Raw genomic sequence first — 17,966 nt, forward strand, 5'->3', positions numbered from 1 at the left:
CTGTTTGTACTTGTAGGATATATTCTAAGAGCCTATTTCATACATGAGCCATTTTGGGAAGATAAGCTAAAACAAAAGCATATTATATACTGGAAAGGGAAGAACAGAATGGAAGATACAATGATCATAAATATTTGTTCATTAAGAACAGAACTTCAAAACATAAAAAGCAACACTGATAGAACTGTGAGGGGAAATAGATAAATCAATTGCATTTGGAAATCTTAACACATTCCTCTCAGAAACTGATAACTTGAATAGATTTTTTCTTTATAGCTATTAAAAAAGAAATTTGTTTATTGAGGGCAAGAAGATGAAAATGGTATAAAATCAAAAGCTTATCTGGGGAACTTTCCAGAATGATCAGTGAGAGGTGGAGGAGAGGTAGCTGCCGGAGCTGCGCACAGTGACGTGCTCCTCCTCACTGATCTGCCCCCTCACGGGTTGTTGAAATTGGTGAAAGAAACCTCTTACTAGGTTTTAGGGGTCAAACCCAGTGCCACCCAGGAAGAGCTGAAAAAGCCTTGAAGTACCACCCTGATAAAAATCCAAATGAGGGAAAGAAGTTTAAACAGATATCTCAAGCTTAAGAAGTGCTCTCTGGCACAAAGACAAGAATTACATGACAGGAGAAAAGGCCATGAAAGAGGGTGGAGTAGGTGGGGATTTGGGGTGCCCCATGGACATCTTTGATATGTTTTTTGGAGGTGGTGGAAGGATGCAGAGAGAGAGAGAAAAATATTGTATATCAGATCTCAGTAACCTTAGAAGATTTATGTAACCATGCAGCAAGAAAACTAGCTCTGCAAAAGAATGTGACTTGTGACAAATATGAAGGCGGAGGTGGTAGGAAAGGAGCAGTAGAGTGCTGTCCCAATTGCAGAGGTACTGGAATGCAAATAAGAATTCATCAGATAGAACCTGGAATGGTTCAGCAAATTCAGACTGTATGCATGGAATGCCAGGGCCATGGGGAACATATCACTCTTAAAGTGATTTGAAAGTCACAATGGAAGGAAGACAGTTCAAGAGGAAATTCTAGAAGTTCATACTGATAAAGGCATGAAAGATGGTCAAAAGATAACATTCCATGTTGAAGGAAACCAAGAACCAAGACTGGAGACAGGAGATACTGTTTTAGATCAGACAGATCATGGTGTTTTTATTAGGTGAGAATACCTTTCCATGTGTATGAACATACAGCTGTTTGAAGCATAGTGTGGCTTCCAAAAGCCAACATCCACTCTTGACAACCAAACCATAGTCATGACTCATCCAGTTATCATAGCCCATATGAAAAGGGTTGCCTAATCATCAAATTTAAGGTAAACCTTCCTGAGAATGGTTTTCTTTCTCCTGATAAACTGTCTCTGTTGGAAAAACTACCTGAGAAGAAAAAAGTAGAAGAAACTGATGAAACGGAACAGGTAAGAACTGGTGGGCTCTGTTCCCAATCAGGAAAGACAGCACCATTACAATGGAGAGGCATTTGAGGATGATGAGCATCACCCCAGAAGTGGTGTTCAGTGTCAAACCTCTTAGAGGGGGCAGTGACTAACACTACTGGCATTTTTTATGCAGTAGTGAATAAGTGAAGGACTGTAAGCATAATATGCTTACTACTTGCTGTAGTTTTTGTTTTAATATTTAAATACAGCAGTGTTTTAAAAGTTAAATGGGGCAACAGACTTGGCCCAGTGGTTAGGGCATCCGTCTACCACATGGGAGGTCCGTGGTTCAAACCCGGGGCTTCCTTGACCTGTGTGGAGCTGGCTCATGTGCAGGGCTGGTACGCGTAAGGAGTGCCGTGCAACGCGGGGTGTACCTTGCGTAGGAGAGCCCCATGCGTGAGGAGTGCGCCCCGTAAGGAGAGCTGCCCAGTGTGAAAGAAAAGTGCAGCCTGCCCAGGAATGGTGCCACACACACGGAGAGCTGACACAAGATGATGCAACAAAAAGAAACACAGATTCCTGTGCCACTGACAACAACAGAAGTGGACAAAGAAGATGCAGCAAATAGACACAGAGAACAGACAACTGGGTCGGGGGGAAGAGGAGAGAAATAAATAAATAAATCTTTTTTTAAAAAAGGATGTAAAGCACTCGTATTCAGAAAACTATAGTGCATTGCTAAAAGAAATTTTTAAAAACCTAAATAATTGGAAGAACATTCCATACTCATGGATTGGAAGATGAAATATCATTAAGATGTCAGTTCTACCCAAATTGATATACAGATTCAGTGCAATCCCAATAAAAATTTGACTAGCATTTTTTCAAACTAATGTAAAACAATTACCAAATTTATCTGGAAGGGTAAGGGGCTCTGAATAGCCATAAACATCTTAAAAAGGAAAAAGGAAAGTTGGAGGACCCTCACTTCTGGGATTTAAATCATATTGCCTAGGTATAGTGGTAAAAAAAAACAAACAAACAGCATGGTACTGTCATAAAGATAGACACATAGACCAATGGAACCAAATTGATGGTTCAGAAAGAGATCCTCACATCTACGGCCAGGTGATTTTTGACAAGACTGTCAAATCCAACCCAGCTGAGAGAGAACAGTCTATTCAACAAATGGTGCTGGGAGAACTGGATTTCCATAGCCATAAGAAAGAAAGAAGACTCCTATCTCACACCTTATACAAAAATTAACTCAAGGATCAACCAACAAGATGGAGGCAGAGTAATGAGCTCCCAGAGTCAGCTCATGCTACAGAGATCCTAGAGTCAGCTCGTGCTCTAGTTGTCACCTAGAGCTATCTGAAGCACCTGTTTGGGGGTCCAGGACACCAGCAGAGCATCCTGCAACATCCTTGAAAGAATGAAGGATGATACTGCCCATCTGCAGAGAAAATTTGTCAGTTGAGCACTCCATACCCCAGGGGCCAGTGCCCATCCTCCACGGGAGGCACAAACTGCCTGGGGAGCTATTCTGTGGCTGGAGTTGGAATCTCCACTTCCCAAAAACGGCGGGAAGAGACTGTTGGGCACCAACTTCAGTTACTGATTAGTAAATTCAGCAGGCTAAAATCTAATACTAAGAACAGCTAAAGTTTGAACCTGTCCAAGTCAGAAAGAAACCAGTAGCTGCCATTTTAACCTCATCCCAGGCACAAGGGGAAGCGGATGGGCTGAAAATCATAGTGCTGGTGGAGATGGGCTTCTCTCCTTCCAGATCAGACTATAGTTCTAGCCTAAGCCCTTGCCCCACCTCCGGCAGGGAGGAAGCTAGGGGGGCCTGGGCCAGCCTCTCTGGGAAAATACAGGCCACCCCACCAAGGCTGGTGATCATCCTACTTTGGCAGTGCAAGCTGCCCCAGGAGCTATTCTGTGGCTGGAATAGCAGCTCTATTTCCCAAAAATGGGAGGAAGAGACAATTGGCCACCAATTTCAGCTACTGATTAGTAAATTCAGCTGGCTAAAGTATAACCCGAAGAACAGCTAAAGTTTGAACCTGTCCAAGTTGGAAAGAGGCTGGTAGCTGCCAGTTTGACTCCACGCCCCGCAGGAGGGGAAGCCCGGCTGACTGAAAATCACAGTGCTGGTAGGGACTGGCTTCTTTCACCCAGACTGACTGAAGCCATAGCCTAGGTTTCAGCCCCACCTCTAGCAGGGAGAAAACTGGCAGGCCCTGCACCAGCCTCTCTGGGTAACTGCAGGTACATTCAGCAGGCAGGCTGATTAGCAAGAAGTCTACCGGGACAACTGTGGTCATTTTGGACCCACATGACATAGATTGCTTCCCACACTGCACCTCCATCCCTGCCCTAGGCAGGGAAGAAAGGGGCTTGAGGCTTCATCAGAGTGGGCAACTACAGTCTAGGCCTGCACAACTTGGAATATTATACACAGTTATGGCTCTGACCCTATCCTGGCAAAGGAGAAATTTGGGAGAAGCTTCATCTGTCCCTTGGGCAGTGTGGGCAGCTTGAGCCTCCATAGCTTACAGCACCAACTACATTGTTGGTTCCTACCAAGCAGTCAGCAAGGGAAATAGGGGAAGAAAGCCCTAACTAAAGAAAGAAATTGCACCCAGAATAAATACATCAAGTAAGCCAGATGCCAAGGCACCAACAAAAAATTAGAATCCACACCAAGAAGCAGGAAGATATGGCCCAGTTAAAGAAATAAGATAAGCTTCCAGATGACATAAAGGAGTTGAGACAACTAATCATAGATGTTCAAACATAGATATTCTCATTGAATCTCCTTAGCAAATTCAGTGAGATGGCTAAAGAGATTAAAGGTGTTAAGAATATATTGGATGAGCACAAAGAAGAATTGAAAGCATACATAGAAAAATAGCAGATCTTTCGGGAATGAAAGGTGCAATAAATGAAATTAAAAATAAACTAGAATCATATAATAGCAGATTTGAGGAGACAGAAAAGGATTGGTGAGCTTGAAGACATGACATCTGAAAGTAAACATGCAAAAGAACAGATGGAGAAAAGAATGGGAAAAAAATTGAACAAGGTCTCAGGAAGCTAAACGACAGCAACAGATGTGCAAACATACATGTCATGGCTGTCCCAGAAGAAGAAGAGAAGAGAAGGGGAGAGAAGGAATGTTTGAAGAAATAATAGTAGAAAATTTCCCAGCCCTATTGAAGCACAATGTACTTCCATCCAAATAAATCCAAGTAGACCAAATTTGAGACACAGACTAATTGGAATGCCAAATGCCAAAGACAAAGAGAATTCTGAGAGCAGCAAGAGAAAAGCAATGCATTACATATACGGGATACCCAATAACATTAAGGCCTATTTCTCCTCAGAAACCATGGAGACAAGAAGTCAGTGGTATGGTATATTTAAGATACTGCAAGAGAAAAACTTCCAGCCAAGAATCTTTTATCTGGCAAGATTGTCTTTCAAAAATGAGGGCGAGTTTGAATATTCACAGATAAACAGAAACTGAGAGAGTTTATAACTAAGAGACCATCTTTGCAGGAAATACTAAAAGGTGTACTACAGCCTGAAAAGGAAAACCAGGAGAAAGAGGTTTGGGAGAGAGTCTAGACATACTTAGGGCATTAAAGGAATGTATAGAAAACAGAAACCCTTCTAACCAACAAATTGAAGGAGATTTTATTTATTCCCAGCATTCAGAGGACTGGGCTATATCCCATCTCAAGATTGGTCCCAAAAAAATAGTCATCAAGAGTTTATAGAAGAGACCCAAGCAACATTAAGATCTTTTCTCCAATCATGTGGTTACTATCATATCCCTGAAGATCAGACTGCTGCAAATTTAACAACCATTAATACAAATGTATTTTATAGAAAATTATTTAAAACACAGGAAATTGCAATCCAAATATGAAGTAATGAACATTTTTATTATTTTGATTTTATGATTTCATCTTAGTATTTCTCATATCAGATACTACTCTGTGATAGGTATTAAGTGCTTTTCTTATACTATTTCACATTTCTCTAAAAACTTTTGAGGACGTCATTATTATCTCTTTTTTCAGAAGGACTATAGCTAGTTGGCAGTAGTTTGGAAATTAGACTTGAAGTTTTATTTAATTCTATGATAGATAACACTAATCGATTTTTTTTTTTAATCCTCCAAATCAGAATTACACAATATATACTACCTTTTATTTCCTGTACCGGATTTACTTGTGAAATATCAAGGTTTGTGAGTAGCTAGACTTTATTCATAAAAGCTAATGATAATCTCCCATTTCATTTGTGGAGTTTGGTAGTTCTTTTATGTTACATGGTTATCATGTATACTTTCAGTCTTAGTAAATATTTAATGAGCAGCTCTTCCATGTAGGAAGCTATATTAGGTTATGAATACATATAATACACATTGGTTTCTAAGAATATTCTTTTGGGGAACACAGGGTAATGTTCTTACTTAGAAATGGAATAATTCAGCCAGGGATGTCAGGGCACGAAATACATCTGGAGAAGAAAACGTGTTTCTGTCCATATGGCAGGGACAGCTTGTTCAGTCCTCTAAAACGTTACATCTGCTCTAACTCTCTAGGGAATTGATACATACTGTATGTTCTATGTAAATTGTATCTTAATCCAACACTGAGACTAAGTACAATGGAGCTGTAAGAAAACCTAGCTTTGCTCTTTCTTTCCTTTCTTGGATTTTGTTCACATTGTAATAAAAATAATTTTTAAAATACAAAAAAAAAAAGAAAACTTGCCCGGCTTAAGTTTTCAAAATCTGGCCAGGGACTCACTAGTTGGGTGCAGATTTTCTCCCAGGGGTTGGATACAGAGAGCCAGAAGTTTTTGTCCATGCAGTTTCCAGAAGGGCCAGGAGATGGCGGTGGTCAGCACACCTTTCCATGGAGGTGTTTCAGTTTAGGCTTTCCTGGGTTCCTGTGTTGAATCTCCAGGTGAGAGATTCAAAGCCTGCTCTGCTGGCCAAATTCACTGAAGAAAAGCACCCAGATCTCCCCTCCCTTTTCCCTTGAAACAGCTGACAGGGAGGAAGATGTCTCTTCCCCTCAGTCAGTTACAGTGAACCAGGGGATTTACCCAAGCTTAATATCTCTGGGTGGAAGAGGAGAGCCCTTCTCGGCCACCACTGGGCTTGGTTACTTACTTGTCTTTTTGGCTTCTTCATCTCTCTGTCCCTTACCAGCCTGGGAATTGCATAGCACTGTCCTGGCTTGCTGACCCCCAAAGCAGGTCCCTTGGACAGCTTTTGTCTCTTTCTCTTGTTTTGTAAGAGCATTCAGCTCTGCCTGTTAGTCTGTCACCATCTTCCCACAATCCTCGAGTACATACGTAATTCAGTGTAGTTAATTACATTCACAATGTTGTACCACCATCACTATGATCCATTATCAAAATTTTCCATCACCCTCAATAGAAATTCTGTACCAATTAAGTTTTAGCTTCCCATTACCTACCCCTTTCTTAGCCCCTGGAAACCTGTATTCTAGTTCTGACTATGAATTTTCTTATTCTAATTATTTCATACCGGTGGGATCAGACAATATTTGCCCTTTTGATTCTTGATTCTGGCTTATTTCACTCAACATGATGCCTTCAAGTTTCCTCCATGTTGTTACATGTATCAGAACTTCATTACTTTTCACGGCTGTGTAATATCCCACTGTATGTATATACCACATTTTACTTATCCTTTCATCTGCTGATGGACATTTGGGTTGCTTCCATCTATTGGCAGGTGTGAATAATGCCGTTACGAACATTGGTGGGCAAATATTTGTTCAAGTCCCTTCTTTCAATTCTCTTGATTATATACCTAGACATGGGATTTGCCGGGTTACATGGTAAATCTACACTTAACTCTCTGAGGAACCACCAAACTTTTCCACAGCCGCTATACCATTTTACATTCCCACCAACAATGAATGTGTTTCTTCTCACCACATCCTCTATAACACTTATTTTTTAAATTGTAGCCATTCTAGTGTATGTGAAATGGTATCTCACTGAAGCTTTAATCAATGTTAAATTTCTTGAACTTGATAACTATACTTAAGATGGTTATGTGAATGAATATCCTTGATCTGAAGAAAGGTACGTGGAAGCATTAAGTGTTTGAGGAGAATGCTCAAATTTTCAGAAAATAGAAGACAAACTGACAAAAGGAAAGATGGGCAGACAGATGTACTGGTTAACAGGCAGATAGAATGATACAGTGTAGTGGCAAAATGTTAAAATTGGTGGATCTGAGTATCTGAATTTCTCTGTATGGTGTTTTATTTTGTTTTGTTCTGTAATAGCTAACATTTATTGAACATAGCATTTTATAGTACTATTCTGTTCTTCCTTCAGGACAACACCTTTATGCTAATAATATAGATGAGAAAACTGAGCCACAGAGAAGTTAAATAATTTGCCCAAGGTCATATAAATAAAAAAATTTGTAAGTGGGAGAGTTAGGATGCAAAACCAGGCTGTCAGATTCCAGAATGCACATACTATATTAATTTTTAAATTATTATTATGTTTTTTCAAACAATTTAATTATGTATCTTTCACCACTTGTGCTTTGTTGTATCCAAGATTTTATTTTTCAATTGATAATTAATTTTTTAAAATTTAATATTTACATAGTGGTCAAAGGGCTTACAAATCTGTACTTAATTGCATTTTAATTAATTGCCAGTTTTTCCATGTGATAGTCAATTTAATTGTACAAAGAAAATACACTTAAACCTATTTCTAAATTGAGTAGTTCAGTTAGGTCTTACGTAGATGGTTTTAAAATATTTTGTATCTCTTCAAACCTCAGACCTGTTCTTCATAAGTTTTTGTTTTCTAACAGTTCCGAACTACTTGATATTTTATGTAATGGACCAAAAGCATCTCTTTTAGAAGCTTTAAATTCAATGCATGTCTTTTTTTTAGGGCAGTTATTTTTAAACAAACCAATTTTATTGATACATGTTAATAAAGCATACAATTCATCCAAAGTGCACAATCAGTGGTATTTGGTATAATCACATATTGTGCATTCATCACTTCAGTCCTTATTAGAGAATTTTCATTATTTCAGTAATAAAAAAACAACAAAAAAATGAACAAGAAATTCTTCACCTCTCAGTCTCTCTCTGTTTCCCATGCTGTACATAGCTGCTATTTCTGGCTATTCTTGCACAATTATTTATTAAGCAGTTTTATTGAGATAAATTCATGTACCATACATTCTACCAAGTGTACAGTCTGTGGCTTTTAGTATAATCACAGTGTTGTGCATTCATCATCACAAAAAATTTTAGAACAATTTCATTATTCCAAAAAGAAAAATTCCACACCCCTTAGCAGTCACATTTCAATCACTCTAACCTTCCCCAGCCCTACGTAACCATTAATCTAATTCCATCTTTATAGAATGATTTATATTTACATTTTATATAAATGGAATCATACAATATGTAGTACATTGTATCTAGTTTCTTTCATTTAGCATAATGTGCTTTTTTTTGGCCTATATTAACATCTTGTAACATTAATATGTATTTGTTCAGTTTCAAAGAAAAACAGTCTTATATGTGCTGTATTACCCATATTCCTATTTCACATGAGATTTTACTGTGCTATACAGTCCCATGTTACATTTTTTACCTTTTCTTCTAGTAATATACAGGACCTTAGACTTTTCCTTTCAACCAGTCTTACCCATATAATGGCACTGTTTGTTACAAACAAAATATTATGATTTCATCTTTTCTATTCATGTGCAAAGATTAACAAATAACTTTTTTACCCGTTCTGCACAGGTTGACTTCAGCTTTCTATTTTCTAACCTCCTATTTTCTGGTGGCCCAATCACCATGAGTTTATACAATATATTTAGTTCTTTTTTTTTTTAAGGTTTATTTTTTATTTATTTCTCTCCCCTCACCCCCCCCCCCCAAGGTGTCTGCTCTCTGTGTCCATTCGCTGTGTCTTCTTCTGTGACCACTTCTATCCTTATCAGCAGCACCGGGAATCTGTGTTTCTTTTTGTTGCATCATCTTGTTGTGTCAGCTCTCTGTGCGTGTAGCGCCATTCTTGGGCAGGCTACACTTTCTTTCGCACTGGGCAGCTCTCCTTACGGGCGCACTCCTTGCGCATGGCACTCCCCTATGTGGGGGACACCCCTGCATGGCATGGCACTCCTTGCGCACATCAGCACTGCGCATGGGCCAACTCCACACAGGTCAAGGAGGCCTGGGGTTTGAACCACAGACCTCCCATATGGTAGGTGGATGCCCTATCCATTGGGCCAAGTCCACTTCCATATTTAGTTCTTAATAGTGCAATTGTACAGTATTTGTCCTCTTGTGTCTGGCTTGCTTTAGTCAACATAATGTCCTCCAAGTTCATCCATGTTGTCATATGCTTAATGAGTTCATTTTTTCCTACAGCTGCATAATATCTATCATGTGTATCCACCACAGTTTAATTATCCACTCTTTGGTTGATGAACACCTAGGTTGTTTCCAACTTTTGGCAATCATGAATAACACCATTATGAATTTCAGTGTGCAGATGTCTGTTCATGTCACTGTTCTCAGTTCTGGGTATACACCTGGTATTGGTATTGCCAGGTCACATAGCAAATCTATATTCAACTTCTTTAAAAACTGCCAACCATTTCTCCACAGTGGCTGTATCATTCTACATTCCCACCAACAGTGAATAAGCATTCTTATTTCTACACATCCTCTCCAACACTTAAGGTTTTCTGTCCTTTTGTTGTTGTTGTTGTTGTTGTTTTAAGAGGTACCAGGGATTGAACCCAGGCACTCAACCACTTGAGCTACATCCACTCCTGTCTTTTTCTTTTTTTTAGGTGTTGGGGCCAGGCATTGAACCTGGGACCTCTTATGTAGAAAGCTGGCATTCAACCACCTAGCCACATCAGTGCCCCTGTGTTGGTTTTTTTGTTTATTTTGATTTTTGTTTGTTTTAGTTTTTATAGGAGGCACCAGGAACTGACACTGGGACCCCCCATGTGGAAGGCAGGCGCTCATCCTCTTCAGCCACATCCACTCCCTGTATGATCCATTTTTAAATGAGAATAATCATTGACTATATTAAGGTCTTGGATCCATTTTGAGTTGCTTCTTGTATAGGGAGTGAATTAGGGGTCCTCTTTTATTCTTTTGGTTATGGATATTCAGTTTTCCCAGAACCATTTGTTGACATGACCATTTTGTCCCAGTAATATGGATGTGGTAGATTTGTCCAAAAAGTGGGCATTAGAGGTGAGGGTTTATTTCTGGACTCTCAATTCTGTTCCCCTGATCAATGTGTCTACCTTTATGACAATACCATGTGTTTTTTTGTTTGTTCGTTTTGTTTTTATTTTTTATTTCTCTTCCTCTTCCCTCCTGCCCTGTCGTCTGCTCTCTTGTGTCCATTCATTGTGTGCTTTTCTGTGTCCGCTTGCATTCTTGGCAGCACTGGGAACCTGTGTCTCTTTTTGTTGTATCATCTTGCTGTGTCAGCTCTCCTTGTGTGCAGCACCACTCCTGGGTGGCTGCAATTTTTTCATACAGGTTGGCTCTCTTGTGGGGTGCACTCCTCACATGTGTGGCTCCCCTACATGGGGGACACCCCTGCGTGGCATGGCACTACTTGCACGTGGCAGCACTGTGAATGGGCTGGTTCACCACACAGGCCAGGAGGCCCTGGGTTTGAACCCTGGACCTCTTATATGGTAGGCAGATGCTCTATCAGTTGAGCCACTTCTGCTACCATGCTGGGTTTTTTTTCTTTTTTATCTCTATTTATTTTTTTAATGTTACATTAAAAAAATATGAGGTCCCAATATACCCCCACCCCCCTCACCCCACTCCTCCCCCCATAACAACAACCTCCTCCATCATCATGAGACATTCATTGCATTTGGTGAATACATCTCTGAGCACCGCTGCACCTCATACCATGCTGTTTTGACCACTGTATCTTTGTAATATGTTTCAAGTTCAGGCAGTGACAGTCCTCCCACATTACTATTCTTTTTTTTAGGATGCTTTTGGCTATTTGGGTGCACTTTCCCTTTCAAATTAATTTTGTAAATGCCTTTCTATTTCTGTAAAGTAGGCTGTTAGAATTTTGATTGATATTGTATTGAATCTATAAATCAGTTTGGGTAGGACTGACATCTTCATGATATTTAGCCATATACATGAAATGTCTTTCCATTTGTTTAGGTCTTTTTAAAATTTCTTTTAGCATTGTTTTGTAGTTTCTGCATATAGGTCCTTTACTTCTTTGGTTAAATTGATTCCTAGGTATTTGAGTCTTTTTGTTGCTCTTGTAAAGGGAATTTTTCCCAGATTTCCTCCTCAGATTGTTCAATACTAGTGTATAGAAACATTACTAATTTGTGTGTTGATCTTGTGTCCTGCCACTTTGCTGAACTCATTTATTAGCTCAAGTAGCTTTGTCATAGACATTTCAGAATTTTCTAAATATAGGATCATGTCTTTTTTACTTCCTCTCTTCCTTTTTGGGTGCCTTTTCTTTTCTTCTTGTCTAATTGCTCTAGCTAGAACTTCTAGCACAATATTGTGTAACAGTGGTTACAGTGGGCATCCTTGTCTTATCCCAGTCTTAGAGGGAAAGACTTTAACTTTTTCCCATTGAGTATGATGTATGTTTGTGGCGTGCCATGATGGTATAGTGTTTAGTACTCTGTGTTGTGGCTGCTTATGTTTTTTTAATCCATTCTGTTAGCCTATGTCTTTTGATTGGGGAATTTAATGCATTCACATTCAATGATATTACTATAAATGCATTATTTACTTCCACCATTTTAATTTTTGGTTTTTATATGTCATATCTTATTTTCACCTATCTTTTTACTCTTTTGGGTATCCTTTCTGTTATTCTTACCTTCTATACTCTCCTCCAAGCCTCTTCCCTGTCTTTTTCTTTGGGGCTATAGGCTCACTTTAATACTTCCTGCAAAGGTATATTCTTTTTTATTAACTCTCTTAGTTTCTGGTTATTTGTGAATATTTTAAGCTCACCTTCATTTCCAAAGGACAGTTTGCCAGATAAAGAATTCTTGGCTGGCAATTTTTCTTTTTCAGTATCCTAATATCATACCACTGTCTTCTTGCCTCCATGGTTTCTGATGAGAAATCCACACTAAGTCTTACTGGGTGTCCTTTTTATGTGATGGTTTGCTTCTTCCTTGCTGCTCTCAGAATTTTCTCTTTATCTTTGACGTTTGACATTCTGAGTAGTATGTGTCTTTGAGTAGGTGTATTCATATTTGTTCTGATGGGGCACACTGTGCTTCTTGGACATGTAAATTAATTTCTCTCATGAGAGATTGGAAATTTTCAGCCATTGTTTCCTAAATACTCTGTCTGTCCCTTTTCCCTTCTCTTCTCCTTCTGGAATTCCCCTGTCACATATGTTGTTGTGTGTTAGTTTATCATCCAACTCCCCAAGCCCCTGCTCAACTTTTTCCATTCTTTTTTTTCTGTTCTTCTCTCTCTTCAATTTCAGCTGTTCTGCCTTTGCATCAATTATTCTTTTTTTTATCATTTTAAGTCTGATATTGGATGCCTCTAATGTGTTTATTTTGTTTGTTTTGTTTTTTTGTTTTTCTGGGGAGCTACTGGGGATTGAAACCGGGACTTCATACATGGGAAGCAGGCACTCAACCACTGAGCTATACCTGCTCCCCTCTAATGTGTTTTTGATCTCACCTATTGTGTCTTTCATTCTCATAGCTCTGTTATTTTTCCATTTGGGTTTTCAAATTCTTCATTGTGTTTGCTCAGTGTCTTCTTTTTAAAAAAAAAGATTTTTTTATTTTTTAAATTTCTTCCCTCCCAGCTCCCCATTGTCTTTTCTCTGTGTCCATTTACAGTATGTTCAATTTATGATGCACACCAGATACCATCATTGGCTGCCCTTGTTTCCTGAACCCCCTGAACACATTACATTTGCTTTTTTTGTTGGGATCTTGCAAACACAGCAAGAGATTATCACATAGCCAATAGTGAGGAGTGTCAAAAGCATAGAATACTGGGCTTCATCATTAGTCCTTGATAAATCAGAGGAAGTCTTACTTTGCACCAAAGAAGCAAAGATGTCACCAAGGATTTTTGGTGTATTATTGAGTCCATTTTCTGTCTCCCAGAAGAATTCAAGGGATTTTGGAGGAAACCAGAATTGTTATTGCTTATGTTGACAGGGAGGGTTCTTGCTCGGTGGCAGAAAAAAATTCAAGGACTGAACTAGGCAACACGACGGTTTATTGAACAGTGTTAAGGGAAGGAAAGTGGGAGGAAGTAGGTAGGGCATGTGCTGAGAAGCGCACGGTAGCCTCCCAGGGGAGGGGTTGTTAGCTGACATCTTATAAGTCCTTGGGCAAGGAGCGGGTTACTAGATAAGTTAAGTTGTTGTTTGTATAACCTTAGGCTTCTATCTATTTGCAAGCAGGTGTCTTTCTCCAAAATCTCATAACCTGTTGTCCTGTTGTCCACTGCTGGTCTTTCCCATGTAGGGGTCTCTAAATATGTGACCCCCACATGCATGAGGTCTCTGTATAGTGACTCTCCACCTGCTCCAGGTTTCTAAATTTGTGATTCTCCACATAGCCCAGCTTCCCTATTCTCCTATCTTACTTACTGGTGTCAAAATCATTCCATTACAAGTATGGAGGACTGTACTGGATTTGTTCAAAGGGGGAAGGGGTGGGAGGCGTGATTTCGTTCTTTAAAACTGGCATTGTTGGTTGCTATACCTTGTTTTCCTTGTAGACATTCTCACTGGTGAGGTCTGCTGGTCAGTTTAAAAGAGATGTGCATGCTGAACTGGCAGTCTTCATGCTGCTGGCTAGGTTGGCATCTGCATCTCCAGCTATGGCTGCTGATTCGAACAGTGATACATTCTGCTTAGCTAAGGATGTCTATTTTATGTTTTCTTTTGAGACTGGTTGTGAAAATATTTTAAACTGCCGGTTTGCTCTTACAGGATGAATAATATCTCCAATATCATACAGTGCTTTTCCAGGAATGATCTCTCTAGGCATCAAGTTTCCAGTTCATGTACCTGATTCTTCACACACCTGAGCCAAGAGAAAGTCTTGTAGGCAGCACCCTGTTGGCAATTTCCCCTCTACATCTGGTGGCAATGCAGACACACTCCAAACCCATATGTAGGGCACACCCAATGCAAGTTGAAGATAGTGGTGTTGCACACATCATACATTTCTTCAACACCTTTGACAGCTCATTTCCAAGAAACCTGTCTGTGTGGCTCAGTAGTTGATATGGCTTCTTTTTCATAAATCACCATTTGACAGAAATGGTCTCCAGTGTTGGCCAGTATATACTTGACTGTGTCCAAATTAGTCCCCACCATGCTTTTGGTTAAGGGCAACCATAAGTCAATTGCTTTATTGTCATTCTTGTTTGGTGTTAAGAAATCTTCTACCCGCAGCACACCATGTTTGTTGAATTGTAACGTGAAGTGAAAGATGCTACAAAACAAAGGTGAATCTTTCTGTTGCTCCTTATCCTTGCGGAATCTGTGTAAGCGACATTCCCAGTGCCTGCGAAGCTGGGCAACGATGTTCACACAGGAGTCATCCTGTACAAAAGTCTCATCACTCTGCTGTAGCTTCTTGAGTTTGGCTGTGTCTGTCAAAACCGATTTCTGGAATGGGGCATTCTGGATTTTATTGTTGCTTCTTGTAAAACAGCCTTCATTATCTTTTACCAACGAGTCCCTTAAGTTCTGTGCCTGGCAACCTACAGTTGAAGGTTCTACCTTTTTTCCGGCCCAGCGCGAGACAGCTGTCCCTGAGCTGAGCATCCTGGTCTCCATGCCCCACAGGAAGGACTCCTACCCACCTCCTGCCTCCTGAGTCACCCACAGCACCGCTGCTCACTGCTGCCCCGTGTCCTTCTAATCGTGTGTTTCTTCTTGATGTTGTCTGGTTTTTTATTTTTTTTATTTATTTTAGAGAAGTTGTGAGTTTACAAAGCACTCATACGTAACATTAATGTAAAGGAATCCCATAAGCCACTTCACCACCAACACTTTGCATTGGTGTGGAACATTTGTTACAATTGATGAAAGAGTATCAAAATGTTACTACAAATTATAGACCCTATCTTACATTAGGTGTCTTTTTCCCATAAACCACCCTATTTTTTAGCAACATATAATAGTATTGGTCATTTATCATAGTTCATGAAAGAACCTTCTCATATTTATACTGTTCAATCCATCATATACCACAGGGTTCATGGTGATATACAGTTCCATGGTTGTACAATCCATTCAAAGCGTATACTCACAGGTTCTCAGTTTCATCACAGATTTGTCATTACCACAGTCAATTTTAGAACATTTTCATTGCTCCAAAAGGAAAAATCTCTTGACTCCTAATGCCCCCCATTGTTGACCCTTAGCATTGATATAGTCTCTTTATTGCCATTGATGCAAAAATAATACATTACTGGTAACTCTAGTCCATAAGTTACATTAGTTGTATTTTTCCATATATCATCATATTCTTAACTCCTTTTTTTTTTTTTTTTTTTTTAAAGATTCATTTATTTATTTAATTTCCCCCCCTCCCCTGGTTGTCTGTTCTTGGTGTCTATTTGCTGCGTCTTGTTTCTTTGTCCACTTCTGTTGTCAGTCAGCAGCACGGGAAGTGTGGGCGGCGCCATTCCTCGGCAGGCTGCTCTTTCATTTCACGCTGGGCAGCTTTTCCTCACGGGCGCACTCCTTGCGCGTGGGGCTCCCCCACGCGGGAGACACCCTTGTGTGGCACTGCACTCCTTGCGTGCATCAGCACTGCACATGGCCAGTTCCACACGGGTCAAGGAGGCCCGGGGTTTGAACCGCGGACCTCCCATATGGTAGACGGACGCCCTAACCACTGGGCCAAAGTCCGTTTCCCTAACTCCTTTTAATAGTGATGTATATTTGTTCTAGTTCATGGAAGAACATTCTTGTATTTGTACTATTCACCACAATCCTCATCCACCACCAAGTTCACTATGTTATACCATCCCTAGATTATCCTCTAGCTTTTTTTCTACTGGCATTTACCACCCTAGACTACCCCTTTCAGCCACAATCACATTTCTAAATTAATAGTATTAGTTATACTCACTGTAATGTTTACTATCATCGCTATTGATTTCTAAACATTTACAACAACTTTATTAAAAATTCTACAAACCCAAAGCATCGGCTCCCCTTTCTCAACCCTCAGTCTATCTCCTAGTAACCCTCACTCTAAATTTTAACTCCATGAGTTTACTCATTGTATTTAGTTCATATTAGTGAGACCATACTATATTTGTCTTTTTGTGTCTGGCTTATTTCATCCATACTGTCATATGCATCCTGACTTCATTTCTTCTTACAATTGAATAGTATTCCATTGTATGTATGTTTCACATTTTGCTTATCCATTCATTGGTTGATGGACACTTGGGTTATTTCCATCTTTTGAAAATTGTGAATAAACCACTATGAAATCAATGTGTCCCTGCTTTCAATTCTTCTGAATATATTCTTAGTAGTAGGATTGCCAGGTCACCAGCAGTTCTATATTTAGCTTCTTGAGGAGCTACCAAACTGTCTTCCATAGAGGCTGCACCATTCTGCATTTCCACCAACAGTGAAGGAGTGTTCCCCATTCTCCACATCCTCTCCAGCACTGGTAGGTTTTGTTTGTTTTAAATAATGGCCATTCTATAAGGTGTGAAACAATATCTCATTTTACTTTTGATTTGTATTACCCTATTATCTAGTGATGTTGAACTTTTTATGTGCTTTTTAGCCGTTTGTATTTCCTCTTTGAAAAAAATGTACATTCAAATATTTTGCCCATTTAAAATTAGATTACTTGTCTTTTTATCATTGAGTTGTACGATCTCCTTATATATCCTGTAAATTTAACCTTTATTGAATATGCAGTTACCATATCCAATATTTTTTTCCCATTGAGTAGGCTTCCTTTTCACTTTCTTGACAAAGTCATTTGAAGTACAAAAGTGTTTGTTTGGAGATCCCATTTATCTATTTTTTCTTTCATTGGTAGAGCTTTGGCTGTAAGGTTTAAGAAACCACCACTTACCACAAGATCTCGAAGATGTTTCCCTTCATTTTCTTCTAGGAGGTTTATGGATACAGCTTTTATATTTAGGTCTTTGATCCAATTTGAGTTAATTTTTATAAGGTGCAAGATAGAGGTCTTCTTTCTTTCTTTTGGATATGGGTACCCAGTTCTCTCAGCACTAATTTTTTAATAGACTGTTCTGACCCAGTTGGGTGAACTTGGCAGCCTTGTCAAAAATCAGTCGACCATCTAATTTTATAATATGTTTTGAGACATGATTAATAATAGTATGTGCCCTTCAAAATTTACATGAAATTTTTGAAGCTAGCGCTTATAATTTTTTCTGCAGATGTTTAAAGTTATGTAATATCCAATTAAATGCTTAATAAATTCTACCGCACTTA

At 39.3% G+C, this 17,966-nt stretch overlaps 2 pseudogenes; one reads left to right on the top strand and one right to left on the bottom strand.

The window, feature by feature from the left end:
- Nucleotides 1-507: 507 nt before the first annotated feature.
- On the top strand, nt 508-1,542 carry LOC131280068 (dnaJ homolog subfamily A member 1 pseudogene; annotated as a pseudogene).
- Nucleotides 1,543-13,590: 12,048 nt separating this feature from the next.
- On the bottom strand, nt 13,591-15,316 carry LOC101443595 (lysine-specific demethylase 3A pseudogene; annotated as a pseudogene).
- Nucleotides 15,317-17,966: the final 2,650 nt, after the last annotated feature.

Source organism: Dasypus novemcinctus, chromosome 10 (genome assembly GCF_030445035.2).
Source record: "Dasypus novemcinctus isolate mDasNov1 chromosome 10, mDasNov1.1.hap2, whole genome shotgun sequence".
NCBI classification, from domain to species: Eukaryota; Metazoa; Chordata; class Mammalia; order Cingulata; family Dasypodidae; genus Dasypus; species Dasypus novemcinctus.